The following is an 18,211-nucleotide window of genomic DNA, read 5'->3' as shown; positions in this document are numbered from 1 at the left end:
TGGCAAAAAAACTCTAGTAAAACCTTATTTAGAAAGTGGACTGTGACAGAACATTTAGAAATAACCATCTGATATGTATCTGGAGTTGTGGGGACAGAGAGCAGGTGAGAAAGTTTATATGAAGTGCCAGATAATTTCTGTTGGCAGAGTAGAATTTAAAAGTGGGAAGACAGGGAATATGTTCCTCCAAATCAAGCCTTCTGAGGAGAAAGTCTGGCACCTGCCAATTAACGGAAGGTACAGGGATTCCTCTTGGGGATCAAAACAAAGACATTCTCAATACTATTTCTCCAGTTAGACTAAAATAACTAAGATTCAATTTCCAAACTACTTTTTCTTCCCTTGTGGTGAAGTTTTTTAGCTCCTCAATTTTTCCATATCCAATTACATAGATAGTAAGTGACAGAGCAAGGATTCAAAGGTCTGAGTAGAAATCCTATGCTTTTCATCACTGTTACAACCAAGCAAATGCACAGTTGATATAGCTCACTGATAAAAAATGATATTCACATTTATATGTATTCATTTACTCAAAAATAAATCTTTTAATCTCATTTTTCAGAGTTCCAAAAAGCTGTTGATTCCTGTACATTAAGTAATTTCTCTTGCATGTGTACATATGCACGCATGTGCGCACACATACACACACAACTAGCTGCATGTGGACATAATATACAAATGTTAATATGGGAATTTACCAGGATCCCTGCTATTGAGCTGTTTGAAGTATGCTGATAATGTTTCAAACAGGAAGGGTTTTAATTTTAAATAAAACTGACTTCATTGTAAAGTTGGCTCTGGTTAAGCTTCCTTATGTATCTCCACCAACCCAATTAGCTCTAGAAATGCAAAATTTTTATAGGTGCGGCAGAGAATGTCTCTTCTCAGCGTTCAAAAGTCCTAGAATTGAGTCTCACTGTCTCTCATTTGTCTGTCCTAGACCAATCACATCCATCAACCCACTCAAACCTAAAGGCCTAAACATGAAGGGATGATTTCCGCCCCTCCCCCCAATCGAGAGCTCTTAACAGAAGAAGAATTGAGGTATACTTGAGAGTTGACTCATTGGAAAAGACTCTGATGCTGGGAGGGATTGGGGGCAGGAGGAGAAGGGGACGACAGAGGATGAGATGGCTGGATGGCATCACTGACTCAATGGACGTGAGTCTGAGTGAACTCCGGGAGTTGGTGATGGACAGGATGGCCTGGTGTGCTGTGATTCATGGGGTCGCAAAGAGTCGGACACGACTGAGCGACTGAACTGAACTGAACTGAACTGACGTAATAAAACTGATGACCACTACAATGTTAAAGAAGGTAACATGGGCTGGGATTCAAAATAAGATAAAAAATTATTCAAAATGGGTTGCATGTCATAAAATAGGCCGTAAGAGTATGCAATATAACTTCTTGCTTGAGCTGGAAGATTACTGAAAACAAAAATGAATTAGACTAAACAGGAATCCTACTGGTGAAGGCCTTGCATATTCAAAAGGGAGCTATTCTAGGCTTCTGTGCAGGGAGGACATAATTAACTTGGTGTGTGTATGTACATGTTCAGACATGTACAACACTTTGGGACCTCACAGGCTGTGGTCTGCCAGGCTCCTCGCTCCATGGGATTTTCCAGACAGGGATACTGGAGTGGGTTGCCATTTCCTCCTCCAGGGGATCTGCCCGACACAGGGATCAAACCTGCAATTTTTGCCTCTCCTGCATTGCAGGCAGATTCTTTATCACTAGCATCACCTGAGAAGCCAATTAAATGGATATCCAAGAGTAATTATATGGAAAAATCAATCAGGAAACTTGGGAAGATTCAGAAAGCAGAGAAAGGCAGCTAGGAAGATGTTATTTGAATCCAAATGCTATTTCAATAATGAAACCTGGGAATACAACAGTGTCTTTACAGATAGAAGTTCAAGGTAGAATCCTCAATTTATTCTTTGAAACAGATCAAATTTCATGAAAATAAGGAGAGGATACAAAATATACAGGAGTCAAAAATAATCTCCAAGATTGTAAGCTTGTAAAGATTCAGTCCAGTGGTGGTCCAGAGTGTAAAGGATGCAGAAAAGAGTCTGTCATCAATCTAGAATGAGAGTTGTCATCAATTGTAGTGGGAACACTCAAAGGAAATGACTAAAAAGCCATGGAGAACATAAGTAATTCAACAATTCCAAGCATATAATAGATGTTTGATTAAAAAATCAGAAATAAGGAAGAATGACTGGATGTCTTTTACAAGCAAATAAATATATTAAACAAAAAATATCCAAAAAATGAGTAAGACACAGCCCATTCTCAAAGAAATCACAATACAACTAACTTGAATAAGCATTAAGAGCAATAATTTTTTAATTACCACTAATTCTGGTAATGGAAGCTTCAAAAATGCATTAAAAGCCTGTAAAAAAGAAAAGCAGACCATACTGAGACTAAACTTTGGGAGAAATACTCCTCCTTTTAAGGAAGAAGAAAGGAGTCAAGTGATATGGGTCAGAGTACCAAGATAGGTAGGAAAATTTGAGGAATACAATGTAATGAAAACCAACACAATGGTTTTGTCTTAAAATGCCAAAGAGAAGCCTAATTTACCGGAAATATGATTTGAATGCAAAAGTACTAATGGACTGATACACTAAATGTAGAATACTCATTTCTCTAGGAATAGAGAATTAAAGTAATAATTCAGATTCTGTTAATATCTTTCTGTTAAATCATTTTAAGACTGTTAGAAAGTAATTACTAACTATAAATGAATGTTTGAATTTTCTCTCTTCTCATTTCACAGAAGACCCAAGATTCAGCCTATAAAGACACCTCTAATAGTATCTTAGATCTTAAAGTAAAGGTCAAAAACAAATGAATGAAGATTACTTTAACTGCTTATAATACTTGTAGTGGTGGGAACTCTGGCCATCTAAAGGGAATATATCACTCCATTCTAGCAGCTGCCTTGCAGGAATGCAAGTTCAGTATTAGGAAAATGTTTTGAGCTTTTCAGAGAAGCTGGAAATCCTGCCTATATCAAGTCCCTTGATTTCTTAAAATACTGGTTCATTTCTATGTGGACTGGTTTCACCTGCAGTTTTCATCTTCTTTCTTAAATAGTGAATCTTTAGTTGAACAGAAATAAAAAGCTTTTATACACTTTAATGACTGTACTTCTTTTTAACTGAAAACTACGCAAATAAACACAGCATTTAGGATCTCCAACATATTGCAAGAAATAAGAAACATCCAGTAACCAATTAGTACTTTATCTTTAAGTCCCTAAACGTCACTTTAATTTATTTTCATTACACTTTGGTCTTAAACATGAAACACAAAAAGTGCAAAATCCAACAAATTCTTTAATAATGAGCACATGAGTGACCAGGAATTAATGGCCATACCTGCTCCAGACAAAAATTTCACTGGTTCAGTGCTGGAGAAAACTCTTCAGCATCCCTTGGACAGCAAGAAAATCAAACCAGACAATCCTAAACGCAATCAATACCGAAAATATACTGGAAGGACAGATGCTAAAACGAAGCTCCAATACTTTGGCCACCTGAAGCAAAGAGCCGACTCAATGGAAAAGACCCTGATGTTTAGGAAAGACTTCGGGCATGAGGAAAAGTGGGCGACAGAGGATGAGATGGTTGGATAACATCACTGAGTCAATGGATGTGAGTTTGAGCAAACTCTGGAGATAGTGAAGGACAGGGAAGCCTGGCGTGCTTCATTCAGTCCACGGGGTTGAAGATGATGGACAGGACTTAGCAACTGTTGTTACATGGTATTTTGCTATAACTTACTTAACTAATTTTAGAAATCTTAAGATATTAAATACCAATTTTAGCAGTTCTTTCAGTTGCTTTTTTTCTGATAATCGTACTTCATCTCTTTTGAAAAAAAATCATTGTATAAACAAAAATTTTCTTCTAAAAAGAATCAAACAGAAAATTCATTATGCTAATGAAGAAGCTAGTCATACAAGTACCGTGTATTATATGACTCCATTTATATGAAATATCCAGACAGGCAAATCCACAGAGACAAAGTATGAATGGTGGTTGTCTAGAGCTAGGGAGAGGGTTGAGGGCAAACGGTGACAGCAGAGAGGGATGGGATTTCCTCTGGTGTGCTGGGAATGTCCTACAATTAAATGCAATGATGACTACATCTCTGCAAATATACCAAAACCCACTGAATTTTACACTCTAAATCAGTGAACTGTATGCTATATGGATGATATCTCCATAAAGTTACTATTTAAAAAAAAAACCATTGGTTCAGAGGTTCCAAAACTCATGTTCATTCTCTAAGTATTATATGGAGAACTTTTTAAAAACTAGACTCCCGAAGTCTACTGGTCTACTGCCTTGATTCCAAAAGGATGAGGCTTAGGAATGCTTAGGAATTTTAAACTTTTCTGAAGCAGATTTGATGTGTAACTGTACTGGGGAATAATCATTTACTCAGAATATTAATAAACTATAAAACTAATCTTCATTTTGAATAAATTGACTAAAATCTGTCACATAAATTCTATTCAGAATACTTTATTCCCTATCACTTCAGGCAATACAGCCAGGTTACTCTTGTATTCGGCTTTGCTGCTAAGTCGCTTCAGTCGTGTCCAAGTCTGTGCGATCCCATAGATGGCAGCCCACCAGTCTCCCCGCCCCCCCGGGATTCTCCAGGCAAGAACACTGGAGTGGGTTGCCATTTCCTTTTCCAATGCATTAAAGTGAAAAGTGAAAGTGAAGTTGCTCAGTCGTGTCTGACTCTTAGCGACCCCAGGGACTGCAACCTACCAGGCTCCTCCGTCCATGGAATTTTTCCAGGCAAGAGTACTGGAGTGGGGTGCCATTGCCTTCTCTTGTACTCAGCTTTAGATAATTTTAAAAATTAAGTTCCAAAAGAAAGCACTAACTCAAGAATTCAATATACATAACTAAACGACTGATTTAAAATAGCTTGGCAATCTAAAATCTTTTAACAGCTTATTACCATGACTTATAAAAGACATAAACCAGCACTTCTCTGACTACCTCTCCTAGCTCACTCACTATCTCCAACCACAACAGCATTCTTTCCGCTATTTAAATGGTTTCCCTCTACTCCAGATCCTCTGCACTTTCTTGGAGACTCCCCTGAGATATTCTATTGGTTTCCTCCTTAAGTGTTAGATAACACGAACCCTCCTCAAATTAGACTAACCCAGTCTAAAGGAGATCAGCCCTGGGTATTCATTGGAAGGACTGATGCTAAAGCTGAAACTCCAATACTTTGGCCACCTCATGTGAAGAGCTGACTCACTGGAAAAGACTCTGATGCTGGGAGGGATTGGGGGCAGGAGAAGGGGACGACAGAGGATGAGATGGCTGGATGGCATCACTGACTCGATGGACATGAGTTTGAGTGATCTCCAGGAGTTGGTGATGGACAGGGAGGCCTGGCGTGCTGCGATTCATGGGGTCACAAAGAGTCGGACATGATTGAGCGACTGAACTGAACTGAATCTAAACTAGTTCCAACATCCAGCTTCCCTCCACTCTTATGTATTACACTCTATTTCTTTTCTTGGCATTATTTCCCTCATAATGCTTATGGCTATCTGAAATTATCTTATTTACTTCTTTAGGTATTTATTGTCTATCTCCTATTAACAGAACTTATGTTCCACGTTCCAACTTATGTTGCCCTGCTTCCCTGGTGACTCAGAGGTTAAAGTGTCTGCCTCCAATGTGGGAGAGCCGGGTTCGATCCCTGGGTCAGGAAGACCCCCTGGAGAAGGAAATGGCAATCCACTCCAGTATTCTTGCCTGGAGAATCCCATGGACAGAGAAGCCTAGCAGGTAGGTTACAGTCCATGGGGTCGCAAAGAGTCAGACACGACTCAAAGGAACTCCACCTCACCTTACGTTCCACGTGGGCAGGGGTGCTGTTTTCCTCATTTACTACTGTACTGAGTAGAATGTAATTAGAGATATAGTTAGTGACCAATACGTATGTAATTGTTGAGTAAAGAAACAGAAAAACATACAACCCCATCTTACTTTTAAATATGCCACACTGATAAGCCTCTGTGAAGACAATATTTGTTTTATACAATTTTTAGTACTAAGCAAGATTAAAATGTGAAAATTTCGTTCTCTAGCTTCCTCTACCTTTCTCCTGAGCCCCTTCCTCCAGAAGCAGTCATTCCCCTGCACCCTTGTGGTCAAGTAATTTTAACTTAGGACAGATAAGCCTAAGAGCCTCCAAAACCAACTCTAACAACACTGAGAGTTGCAAGCAAGTATATTCTGACAATCCAAGCAAAACCCAAAAGATATAAATTAAAACTTGTTTCAACTACGTGTCATTCAGGGAAGACTACCGAGGATCTCAGAGTGATTTGTCTTCCCAGGAAATAAGTGCACTCTGGATCTTATAAGAGCTTAAGGATGAATGGAGGTAAGTTAGAAAGAAGAGGAAACATGAAGGAAGGGATAGTGCTTTTTCTTATTGAAGACTACTTTCTGTAAAGGACACCACTTTCTTCAAGGAGTTCACCATCTAAAAGAGCATGATAGACAACACAGATAGCAACATAATAATGTGTACTATAAATAAAAACACATAGAAACATGAGCAGAGTTTTAAATGTAAATGTAATAAAGTAGGAAAACACTATTTTACATAGCTTGTAGCCCAAGATTCAAATGCTGAAAAAGAAACTAATCTGGGAATGAAGACATTGTTTCAGAAAGACTTTACTACCTTGAACAGATGCTAAAAAAAACTTCAACATTAACTCTTGAAAATATTCTTGAAAGAATGTATATTGCTACAGAAATCAGTTCAGTTTAGTTAACTCAGTCTTGTCTGACTCTTTGCGACCCCATGGACTGCAGCACGCCAGGCTTCCCTGTTCATCACCAACTCCTGGAGCTTGCCCAAACTCATTTCCATTGAGTCAGTGGTGCCATCCAACCATCTCATCCTCTGTTATCCCCTTCTCCTCCTGCCTTCAATCTTTCCCAGCATCAGGGTCTTTCCCAGTCTTTCCCAGCATCCAGTGAGTCAGTTCTTCACATCAGGTGGCCAAAGTATTGGGAGTTTCAGCCTCAGCATCAGTCCTTCCAATGAATATTCAGGACTGATTTCCTTTAGGATTGACAGGTTGGATCTCTGCAGTCCAAGAGACTCTCAAGAGTCTTCTCCAACACCACAGTTCAAAAACATCAATTCTTTGGCACTCAGCTTTCTTTACAGTTCAACTCTCACATCCATACATGGACTACTGTAAAAACCATAGCTTTGACCAGATGGACCTTTGTCGACAAAGTTAATACAGAAAAATACTTACCTGATATGTAAAGGCTATTAAAAGCTCCATAATTACTACACACCTCTAAGTGAAAATATCTGAGGCACTTCTTACAGCCAGCTATAGGACATTTCTGAGGAAGTTAAAACATTAATATTATAGTAATATGATTAAAGAGGAGTGAGGGAGGAAAAGAGAAATGAAGTACATATTTTAAAATTATCCTTATTTAAAATTGTGTGATCACTTTTAACACAAATTTTTCATTAGAAAAATAAGGACATTCTGTTTCCAATCCAGCCCATAGGAAGCTTGGAAGCCACCAATCTATGCTAACAACAAGTAAAAAGCTTAACAAGCTGAAAAATCAACACTTCTTGGGATCAGTAATAAAACTGAGGTCACAGGGCAACTGCCCCCAACCTTGAAGAGGCAGAGATTGTAGAGAATGACAGTTTATCAGATCAGAAGCCTGAGGGCAGAGAGCTCTTTGGGAAACAGTGCTGCTGCAGGGGACGGGGGTGTTGATGAGCTGCTGGAGACGGAGAGTGAACAATTCTGAGTTTAAAAATTCAGTCCTCAAAATGCACCCCGCACTTTTGTTACTTTTCCCTCCTGGCACTCTAACAAGTCCTCACAGAGAATATCAGGGAAAATTCCCTCATATTTCCAGAAGAGGGAATTTTGAAATACACTGGAGCACACTGTTCTTAACAAAGCTTGACTTCAGGAGAAGTTATTTAACCAGAGTTTAACCTCCTAAATGGGTTTTCCTGGTGCCTCAGAAATAAAGAATCCACCTGCCAATGCAGGAGACATAGGTTCAATCCCTGGGTCAGGAGTATCCCCTGGAGAAGGAAATGGCAACCCATTCCAGTATTCTTGCCTGGGAAATCCCAGGGACAGAGGAGCCTGGTGGGCTACAGTCCGTGGGGTCACAAGAGAGTCAGACACAACTGGTTGACTAAAACAACAATAACCACCTCAAGTTGTATCAGAACCTAACTGACCTAAAGGAAGGTAAACAAATATCCAACAGCAGCCCGATTCAGCCATCTTGTCCTCCTTAAGAGGCATGAGGGAGAAACAGCATTTAAGAAGTTCACAATCCAGAGACACAGGATCACAAAAAGCTAAGTTCTGGAGACCAAATGTTCAGCAATGTGATTATAATTAACAATACTGAATTATATACTTGAAGTTTGCTAACTGTACATTTTAAATGTTCTTAACAGAAAAAAGAAAAAAAGTACCTATATGCTGTGATAGATAAGTTAATTACACTGACTGCTGTGATTATTTTATAATGTATACAGATGTCAAAACACTAAGATGTAAATCTTAAGTATGAAGAATTCTTGTCAGTTATAATTCAATAAAGCTGGAGCAAAAAAAGACTGAAACTTAATAACAGAACTAGGGGGCTTCCCCTGTGGCTCAGCTGGTAAAGAACCTGCCTGCCAATGCAGGAGATGCAGAAGACATGGGTTCGATCCCTGGGTAGGGAAGGTCCCCTGGAGAAGGAAATGGCAACCTGCTCCAGCATTCTTGCCTGGAAAATCCTATGGACAGAGGAGCCTGGCAGGCTACAGTCCATGTGGTCACGAAGAGTCAGACACACACACACACAATAACAGAGCTTAAAACACTTCCCTACCCATCCCCTACACACACACACACACTTTACCACATTACTAAAGGCCTATTTATAGCTTTTCAGCCAATACACCATGTCTGGTTATCAAGAAAAAATTACAAGGCATATCATAATAAAAGGTAACAATTTACAGAAACAAAGGAACAGAACCAGACTCAGACATGGTAGAGATGTTGGAATTACCAAACTAAAAATTTAAAACAACTGTGATTACTATGCTACAACACCAAGAATAAACTCTAAATGTTAACTATGGACTCTGGATGATAATGATGATCGATGTGTAGGTTCATAAATTGTAATAATGTTCCATTCTAGTGGGGGGTGTTGACAACATGACAGTTAGGTACCTGTCTGGGCAGGGAGTGTGTGGCAAATCTGTACCTCCCCCTCAGTTTTGCTGTGAACCTCAGACTTCTCTAAAAAATAAGGTCTATTAAAAAAAAAAAACAAGAAAGCACAGTGTAGCAGTTGAATATAAAAAATACATAAAAATTAACTGGCTTTCTTCTTTACCAGTGAGTTAAGATTATAAAAAAGAACTAACCCACAACAATAAAACATAAAATTACTAAAATGAAATGTGCAGGATCAATATAAAGAAATCTTTAAAATGTTCATGAAGATCATAAATGACCTGAACAGATAAAAGCACATTTTATGTTTTCTAAATGCAAAATTCAAAATTACAAAGACGACAATTCTGTCTAAATTCTGTTTATCTACTGGAAATTCAGTTTAAAATATCAATGGACTTCTTTGAGGAAGAAGAAGGTAACTTAAAAATAAAAGTGTCTTTAGTATATTTAGAAGCCAAGAACATTTGAGTGATCTTTAAAAAACCTAAGGGACTTCCCTAGCAGTCCAGTGGTTAAGACTCCACACTTCTAAGGCAAGGGGTGCAGGTCTGATCCCTGGTTGGAGAACTAAGATCTCATACACAACGTGCAGTGTGGTCAAAAAAATAAAAACAAAAACACATATAACTCTTGCTGAAAACTCTGCAAGAGCTATATATTTCACTTATATTTGGTAAGAGGCCAAATCCTGAAGACCCAGTTTTAGAGAAATAATAAGATAAAATGTGCATAATATACCTTTAAAAAATTCTAGAAAAATTCACAACATGCTGGATGTCATCATGGCTATTCTTTAGTAGCAGAGTCAGAGGTTACCTTTATTCTCTTCTTTTATAATCACAAAAACAATCAAAGTACCAAAATGAAGCAAAGCAATCCAAGATCTAACAACATTTAACAGCAAAATCTATGTGGCTTTTACTATATACCCAATCTATTTGGAGTAAAATTATTATTTTTAATTCCAACAATAACCCTGCAAAATGGTGTTAATCCTATATAACAGATAAGGAAACTAAAGTTTCAAGAGGTTAAGTAAGCATAAATGACATACTTATAAGTGACTGAACAAGAATTTAAAATTTATGTTGTTGTAGTTCTCTGCAATTTAAAAAGCTGTGAAAGTAAAGAAAAAAGTCGCTCTTTATCCCCAGCTTCATTTATGTAAAAGTAAGAACAGTATTTGGAATATTCTTTATCAATTATAGTTTTCATTTTTCTATAATTTTATCAATCTAAATGTAGGTGTATAGCAGTTACTTAAAAAATGATTTTAAAAAATGATTACATGATCTTGACTCCCCCTTCTGCAAAGAAACGTTTCAAATCTGTCACTGTAATTTCACAAAGTAAACATGTCCTCCTTGACAACACAACACATTCATACAAAGCCTAATACCACTTTGTGCCCTGCCCCCCAAAATGTTCAGCAAAATGTTCATATCTCATGGAAACACACTAAAATTATGAGCAATACTGTATTTAAATCAGCATCGTGGTTCTCATACAGAGTGTTTTAACAACTAAAACAGCATGCTATTAAGGCTCTTATAAACTACAAGTCATGGTCCTCAGGTGAAATTAAAAACAGGTAATGTTGAAATGAAAACAGACATCACCAAACGAATTTTAATCATCATCAGACAAATTATAATGTACAAGCTTTTACTTTAAAAGCTGTAATAAGTAAAAGATTACAGTTAAGGTGTAAAGAATACATTTCTCATTGATTTTAGGAAACGGGCATCAGTTCAGTTCAGTTCAGTTCAGTCATTCAGTTCAGTTGCTCAGTCGTGTCTGATTCTTTGCGACCCCATGGACTGCAGCACACCAGACTTCCCTGTCTATCTATCACCAACTCCCGGAGCTTGCTCAAACTCATGTCCATCAAGTCGGTGATGTCATCCAACCATCTCATCCTCTGTCGTCCTCTTCGTCTCCTGCCTCTAATCTTTCCCAACATTAGGGTCTTTTCCAATAAGTCAGTTCTTCACATCAGGTAGCCAAAGTATTGGAGTTTCAGCTTCAGCATCAGTCTTTCCAATGAATATTCAGGGCTGATTTCCTTTAGGACTGACTGGCTTGATCTGCTTGCAGTCCAAGGGACTCTCAAGAGTCTTCTTCAGGACAGTAATTTGAAAGCATCAGTTCTTAGGTGCTTGGCCTTCTTTACCACTCAACTCTCACATCCAACAGAACATAAATACTAGAAAAACCATAGCTTTGACTGTATGGACCTTTGTTGGCAAAGTGAAGTCTCTGCTTTTTAATACACTAAGTTAGCGATTAATTCTGGATAAGAATATAGATGATCATTATCTTCTTTGCATCTGTTTTTCACTTTTCTAAAAATTAATAAAGAACTCACCCTAAAGCTAAAAATAAACTATTTCATGCCAACATTCTGCTGCCCAGCAAGAGGAACTAAACCACGCTTTCAGAGATGCTCTTTTATTTATCTGCTGTTCCTATTAAACCCCTCTAAAGAGGCAAATCATGTATTATCTTCCAACTTAATTGGCTATATTTTAGGAATTACTGTTTGATACCAGTAGGTATCAAGGACTCCAAAAATAAAGAAGAGAATGATATCCCACATAAATTATTTCCCTTAACAGAGACTAGGGGAAAAATCTGTAGTGGAAAGAACATTGAATTAACAGCCATAAATTCAAAGTTTCCAATGAGAGTGATACAATGCAACTTTAACAGTTTGGGCAAGTTACTTTATCATTATGGCCTTAGTACCCTTTTTCAAAAAAATCAGAGATAAAGATGCTATTTAATCAAATCCCTTTCTCATTCCCAATTTCTTTGATTCTATGAATTATCCAATAGTCACAAAATTATCCCAAGTAGTCCATCATAATACCTGTCAATTATTGGTGTTTATTCTACTGTTGAATTTTTGATGTTTCTTTGCAATGTATCAGTTACTTCTACTATTACCCCTACTATTACTAACAGGCAGCTACCACTTCAGCACCTGCTATTTGCACAGTTCAATGCTTTCCATGAGTTAATATTTAATCCTCAAGATAACCCTCCAAAGCAGATAGAATTACTACCCTCATTTTACACACATGATTTAAAAAAACTCCAAGATCACGAAACTGATAAGTGACAGAACTGGGCCTCCAACCATGGCAGAATGAGCTCAAAACCCCATATGTAGGTAAACAGAATAAACTTTTTCATCACACTCTCAACGAGAGAACTAAGGGACACTCTGAAAGTGTGAAGACAAATATAACACAAACAGTGCTTCACACAATAGACAGCATTAAACTTGGATTTAAAACCACTTTATGATATTTATTACATTTTATGATCTTAGGCAAGTCACTTCTCTTTGCTCACGTGGAATATGGGGAAAATAGTATCAACTCAAGAAGTTAATGCAAAAATTAGAAGCAACAATAAAGTGTTTATTTAAGTGTGCTCAGCCAACAGATATTGTTTAAATGGTCGCATAATATTACTAAAATTATTAAGTGGCAGTACATTAAAAAGAGGCACATATAAATATATACTAACCTAAATACTATATATTTATTTAGCATGATTTATATATAATATATAAATCTCTAAGCCATTTAGATTCTTGGACGATGAATCAGTTCACAACAGCCCCAACCCCTAATCTACCTCAACCCCTCAGCTATTTATTGAAGGGAAAAAAATACCACTGTAAAATAAACAAACAAAATTCTCAGCATGATGTCCTCCCAAAACATATAAGCACACACTCAAATACTACCAATGTCCACCATACTGCCTTAACCACAGTAAGCATATAATAAAATATTTTTTCGAACTGTAAAGACTATTTTCTGTTTTGAAATATTATACTATTTAATAATTTCCTTGAATTTTAAGAACTAGAGTGTGCCTATCTGTGCCAGAAAAGACAAATAGTAGAATTAATGGAAATGAGAAATGTAAGGAAGGAACTGCAGAGATACAGGGGAACAAGTGGAAAGAATCTGGACTCTGGACTGAAAAGGCCTGAGCTTATGTCCCAACTCAATTCCTTTTATCTGACTTTTAACCTTCAGCTTAGCTCTCTTCATCTGTAAAATGGGGTCTGCTCCACCAGCCTCACCCCAATGCCAATAAGCACATCTGTCGCATCCAACTCTTTGCAACTCCACGGACTGTAGCCCACCAGGATCCTTGTTCCATGGAATTTTCCAAGCAAGAATACTGGAGTAGGTTGCTATTTCGTACTCCAGGGGATCTTTCCTGGCCCAGGGATCAAACCTGCATCTCTTGCATCTGCTGCACTGGCAGGTGGATTCTTTACCACTGTACCATGTGGCAAGCCCATAAGCACACCTACTACTCGGAACAGTTTCTCAGTATAAGTCTCCAATAAAAGAAATTAGAGTTCCTTGGATAAATGCAATGACTCTAAAGCTGTGGCAGGGAAAATATCAAATGAACGTAGAACACATTGTGAAGACAAAATGGAAGTGCTCATCTGCAGTCAGTTAAGCTGACTGTGCTCTTTTCCCTGAGAGGGCCTGGTGTACCATGGCTGCAAACAGCCTCTTCGCAGGGTATGCATCATGGTGCCTATATGGGTTGCTCTAAGGGACCCTGGAGACAGCCCTTTCCAGTGGACACTCATGACTGGCATAGTGTCCCCAACCTATGCCCCAGACAGGTATGTACAATGCCTTTGGAAAGCCTCGGGGGACACTCGCAAGGATCCACACTGTTTAAGTCATAATGTCCATCTGTGCCAAGCTACAGAACAAGAAGCAACTGACGGAAGCCCTGACTGAGAACCTGGCAGACATCACGTTAACCAAATGATCGAAGTTCCTATCATTAATACAGGATGTATCACCATCATAGACCTCCTGAAGCACGAACACACCTTCAATCTATAGTACTGCCACCCAAAACGTTTAACTTCAATTTAATGAAGACTGACCATCAGATAAATGCAAACTGAAGAACACTCTACAAAATACTTGATTAGTATTCTTCAAAATAGTTTCAAAATTATGAAAGAAAGACTGAAGAACTATTCCAGATTACAGGAAACCAAGAGACGTGAATACTTGCTACAACACGCAATGCTGGATTGGATCCTGAACTAGAAAAAAGGACACCAGTAGGACAACTGATAAAACTTGAAATAAGGTCTGTAGATAATATTATTACCAATATTAATTTCCTGTTTGGCTATTTAAGATACCAACATTTTAGAAAGCCAGTCGAAGAATAGATGAATATTCTTGGTACACTTTTTCTTATCGTTTTGTTAGGTCTAAAATTATTTTAAAGACTGTATACACACATGAAATTTCTGAGGAAACACAGCAATATGAGAACTACTTTTTGCTTGCTTTACCAGTATCTGCCACAAACTTTTGAAAGCTCTTTAGCATACAATAGAGAAAAATTCTCAAGATTATGTTGGCTGATGAGAGACAATGACAAAACAGCATGTGTATGTAAACCCTTCAATGCTTCTACCTTGACCTCTCTGCCCATAAAATCTATAGTTTTTAATATAATAATTAAGAAGAAACAGAGAAAATTTACAGTAGGTTCATTAAGTTCATGGCAAGTCACTTGAGGAGTTTGGAACCTCAACAATGTACTTCATCTAAAATTCCTCCTTTGTCTTCCTATCAAATTTAGGCTGCTTGCACCATTTATCTATCTTTGATAACACAGCTAATGTTCTTACACTAAAACCTGACCCAGGTGGACTAAAATATTACAAATGACTCATTTCAAAGCTCTTGCTAGGCAAAGAAATGATTTTTTAAAAAAGAAAAGATTAAAGTCTTTTTAAGTAAACATTAATATATATAATTTTATTTATATATACTAGATTTATATATATCAGATATATATATACAGTTCAGTTCAGTTGCTCAGTCGTGTCTGACTCTTTGCGACTCCATGAATCGCAGCACGCCAGGCCTCCCTGTCCATCACCAACTCCCAGAGTTCACTCAGATTCACGTCCATCGAGTCAGTGATGCCATCCAGCCATCTCATCCTCTGTCGTCCCCTTCTCCTCCTGCCCCCCATCCCTCCCAGCATCAGAGTCTTTTCCAACGAGTTAACTCTTCGCATGAGGTGGCCAAAGTACTGGAGCTGCAGCTTTAGCATCATTCCCTCCAAAGAACACCCAGGGCTGATCTCCTTCAGAATGGACTGGCTGGATCTCCTTGCAGTCCAAGGGACTCTCAAGAGTCTTCTCCAACACCACAGTTCAAAAGCATCAATTCTTTGGCGCTCAGCCTTCTTCACAGTCCAACTCTCACATCCATACATGACTACTGGAAAAACCATAGGCTTGACTAGATGGACCTTAGTCAGCAAAGTAACGTCTCTGCTTTTGAATATGCTATCTAGGTTGGTCATAACTTTCCTTTCAAGGAGTAAGCATCTTTTAATTTCATGGCTGCAGTCACCATCTGCAGTGATTTTGGAGCCCAATTTATATATATGAAAGATTTCACATCTTTTAAGGAAACATCAATAAATGTAACTATTTATAATACATAGTCTAAAGTCATAAAAAGGCTAAGTTCCCAATAATCATCTACTCTCAGCTCTAAGTTGTTAAGACACTAAATCTTTTACCTTCGTTATAAAGATTTATTTTTATTTTTTTGGCTACTCCAGGTCTTAGTTGCCCCATGTAGGATTTCTACCTTCACTGTGGCATGCGAGATCTTTTTAAATTGCAGCGTGCTATATCTTTAGTTCCAGCCTGTTAACTTAGTTGCAGCATCTGGGATCTAGTTCCCTCACCAGGAATTGAACTCAGGGCTCTTGTGTTGGAGGCTTGGAGTCTTAGCCACTGGACCACCAGGGATATCCTTAAATCTTTTACCTTTCTTACACAGTGAAGAATCTGCCTGCAGTTCCAGAGACCTGAGTTTGATCCCTGGGTTAAGAAGATCCCCTGGAGAAGGGTATGGCTACCCACTCCAGTATTCTTGCCTGGAGAAATTCACAGCTTCTCTGTTGGCTCAGATGGTAAAGCATCGGCCTGCAATGCAGGAGACCTGGGTTCAATCCCTGGGTGGGGAACATCTCCTGGAGAAGGGATTGGCAACCCACTCCAGTATTCTTGCCTGGAGAATCCCATGGACAGAGGAGACTGGCAGGCTACAGTCCGCTGGGTCACAAAGAGTCAGACACAACTGAGCGACTAACACGTCCACATTCAGACACAATCCTGCTGCTGCTGCTGCTGCTGCCGCCGCCGCCGCCGCTGCCGCCGCTGCTGCCGCTGCTGCTGCTGCTGCCGCTGCCGCTGCTGCTGCTGCCGCTGCTGCTAAGTCGCTTCAGTCGTGTCCAGCTCTGTGCGACCCCATAGATGGGAGCCCATCAGGCTCCCCTGTCCCTGGGATTCTCCAGGCAAGAACACTGGAGTGGGTTGCCATTTCCTTCTCCAGTGCATGAAAGTGAAAAGTGAAAGTGAAGTCACTCAGTCGTGTCCGACTCTTAGCGACCCCATGGACTGCAACCCACCAGGCCCCTCTGTCCATGGAATTTTCCAGGCAAGAGAACTGGAGTGGGGTGCCATTGCCTTCTCCGAGACACAATCCTATCCTACCATAAAAACTTCAAAGTGGATTGAAAGGCAAGACTGTAGCTACTTTAATCACCGGATTACTGAACTATACACAAAGTTTTATACAAAACATGTAAACATGTCTTTCCAAAATGAAGTAATTTTTACTTTCAATGTTTTTCCTCACTCTTCTGGAACTATCTTTTCCAATAGCAAGGAATCAAGTCCTTCATTACCAAAGAACCAATCATGTATTTCCAGTGTCAGACTGAGAACTCTGTGAAGGCAAAGACTCAGATTTTCCTCATCTGTATCCCCAAAGCTTATTGGCTTAACACCAGAAAACTAAAAAAATTTTAGTTCCAATCCTTTCTCTGGCATATAATAAATGCTCAATTAATGTTTGTTTTATCTATTTCACTCAGAATCAATATTAATGACTGTGCCAAAGCTAAGAGCAATGTAAAAACCAGAAAAAGGTCTAAATTTGACTAGTAAGAAATGCTGCAACATCCTGATCTCTATCTGTTTGGCTGTTTCTATCAGCCTACCACTTCAACACACATGTATGACTGATCCTTATAGGGCTCACTGCACTGAAACATTTAACTACTACTAAATGTGCAGCACACACATAATGGATTTGAATTAACAGACTTTTCTTTATTGAAACAGTTCTAAGTACTATTTTTATAGCACCTAAACACTTCAAGATCTGAGGTTGAGATAATATCCTACTTTGGCAAGATATATGGATAATTAAGTATATATAACTATATATATATATACCTAGAACTTTGTCATTCAATAGTAACCAAATAAACTGTCAAATAAACTGTCATCTATCACTAGAATCAGAATTTTAAAATATTTTCTCTTAACTCAGTACCTAAAGGGTAAAACAAAACATTTACCGAGCAACTGGCAGATTACAAAGACAACTGGCTTAAAAAAACAAAACAAACAAACAAAAAAAACCCTCAAGAACAATACCTACAAACACTAAAGGAAAAAATTTCATTCAGCTCTACAGATGTATACACAAAAGCCTATGCTGCATTCAGTATACATTCACGTCCATGCCAGAATTTTGTTAGCTACTTAATAGCTTACTGATGTACAGATAGTCGTTCAGTCGTGTCTGACTCTTTGCAACTCTTTGACTATAGGCCCCCAGGCTCCTCTGTCCATGGAATTCTCCAGGCAAGAATACTGGAGTAGGTAGCCATGCCCTTCTCCAGAAGATCTTCCCAACCCAGGTCTCCTACACTGAAGGCAGATTCTTTGTTGTCTGAGCCACCAGGAAAGCTGACAATATTCTATTAAAAATAAAG

General features: G+C 38.5%; 1 protein-coding gene and 1 non-coding gene across 3 annotated transcripts in view; one reads left to right on the top strand and one right to left on the bottom strand.

Moving 5' to 3' along the window:
* SPRED1 (sprouty related EVH1 domain containing 1) overlaps nt 1–18,211 on the bottom strand; it is a 118,525-nt gene that overhangs the window by 83,513 nt on the left and 16,801 nt on the right. The window lies entirely within an intron of this gene.
* LOC128054893 (small nucleolar RNA SNORA70) lies at nt 13,806–13,936 on the top strand. The gene has a single exon (XR_008200041.1). It is a non-coding gene; the product is annotated as a small nucleolar RNA SNORA70 (small nucleolar RNA).

Source organism: Budorcas taxicolor, chromosome 10 (assembly GCF_023091745.1).
Source record: "Budorcas taxicolor isolate Tak-1 chromosome 10, Takin1.1, whole genome shotgun sequence".
Taxonomy (NCBI): domain Eukaryota; kingdom Metazoa; phylum Chordata; class Mammalia; order Artiodactyla; family Bovidae; genus Budorcas; species Budorcas taxicolor.
This window is presented reverse-complemented; position numbering and strand designations above follow the sequence as displayed.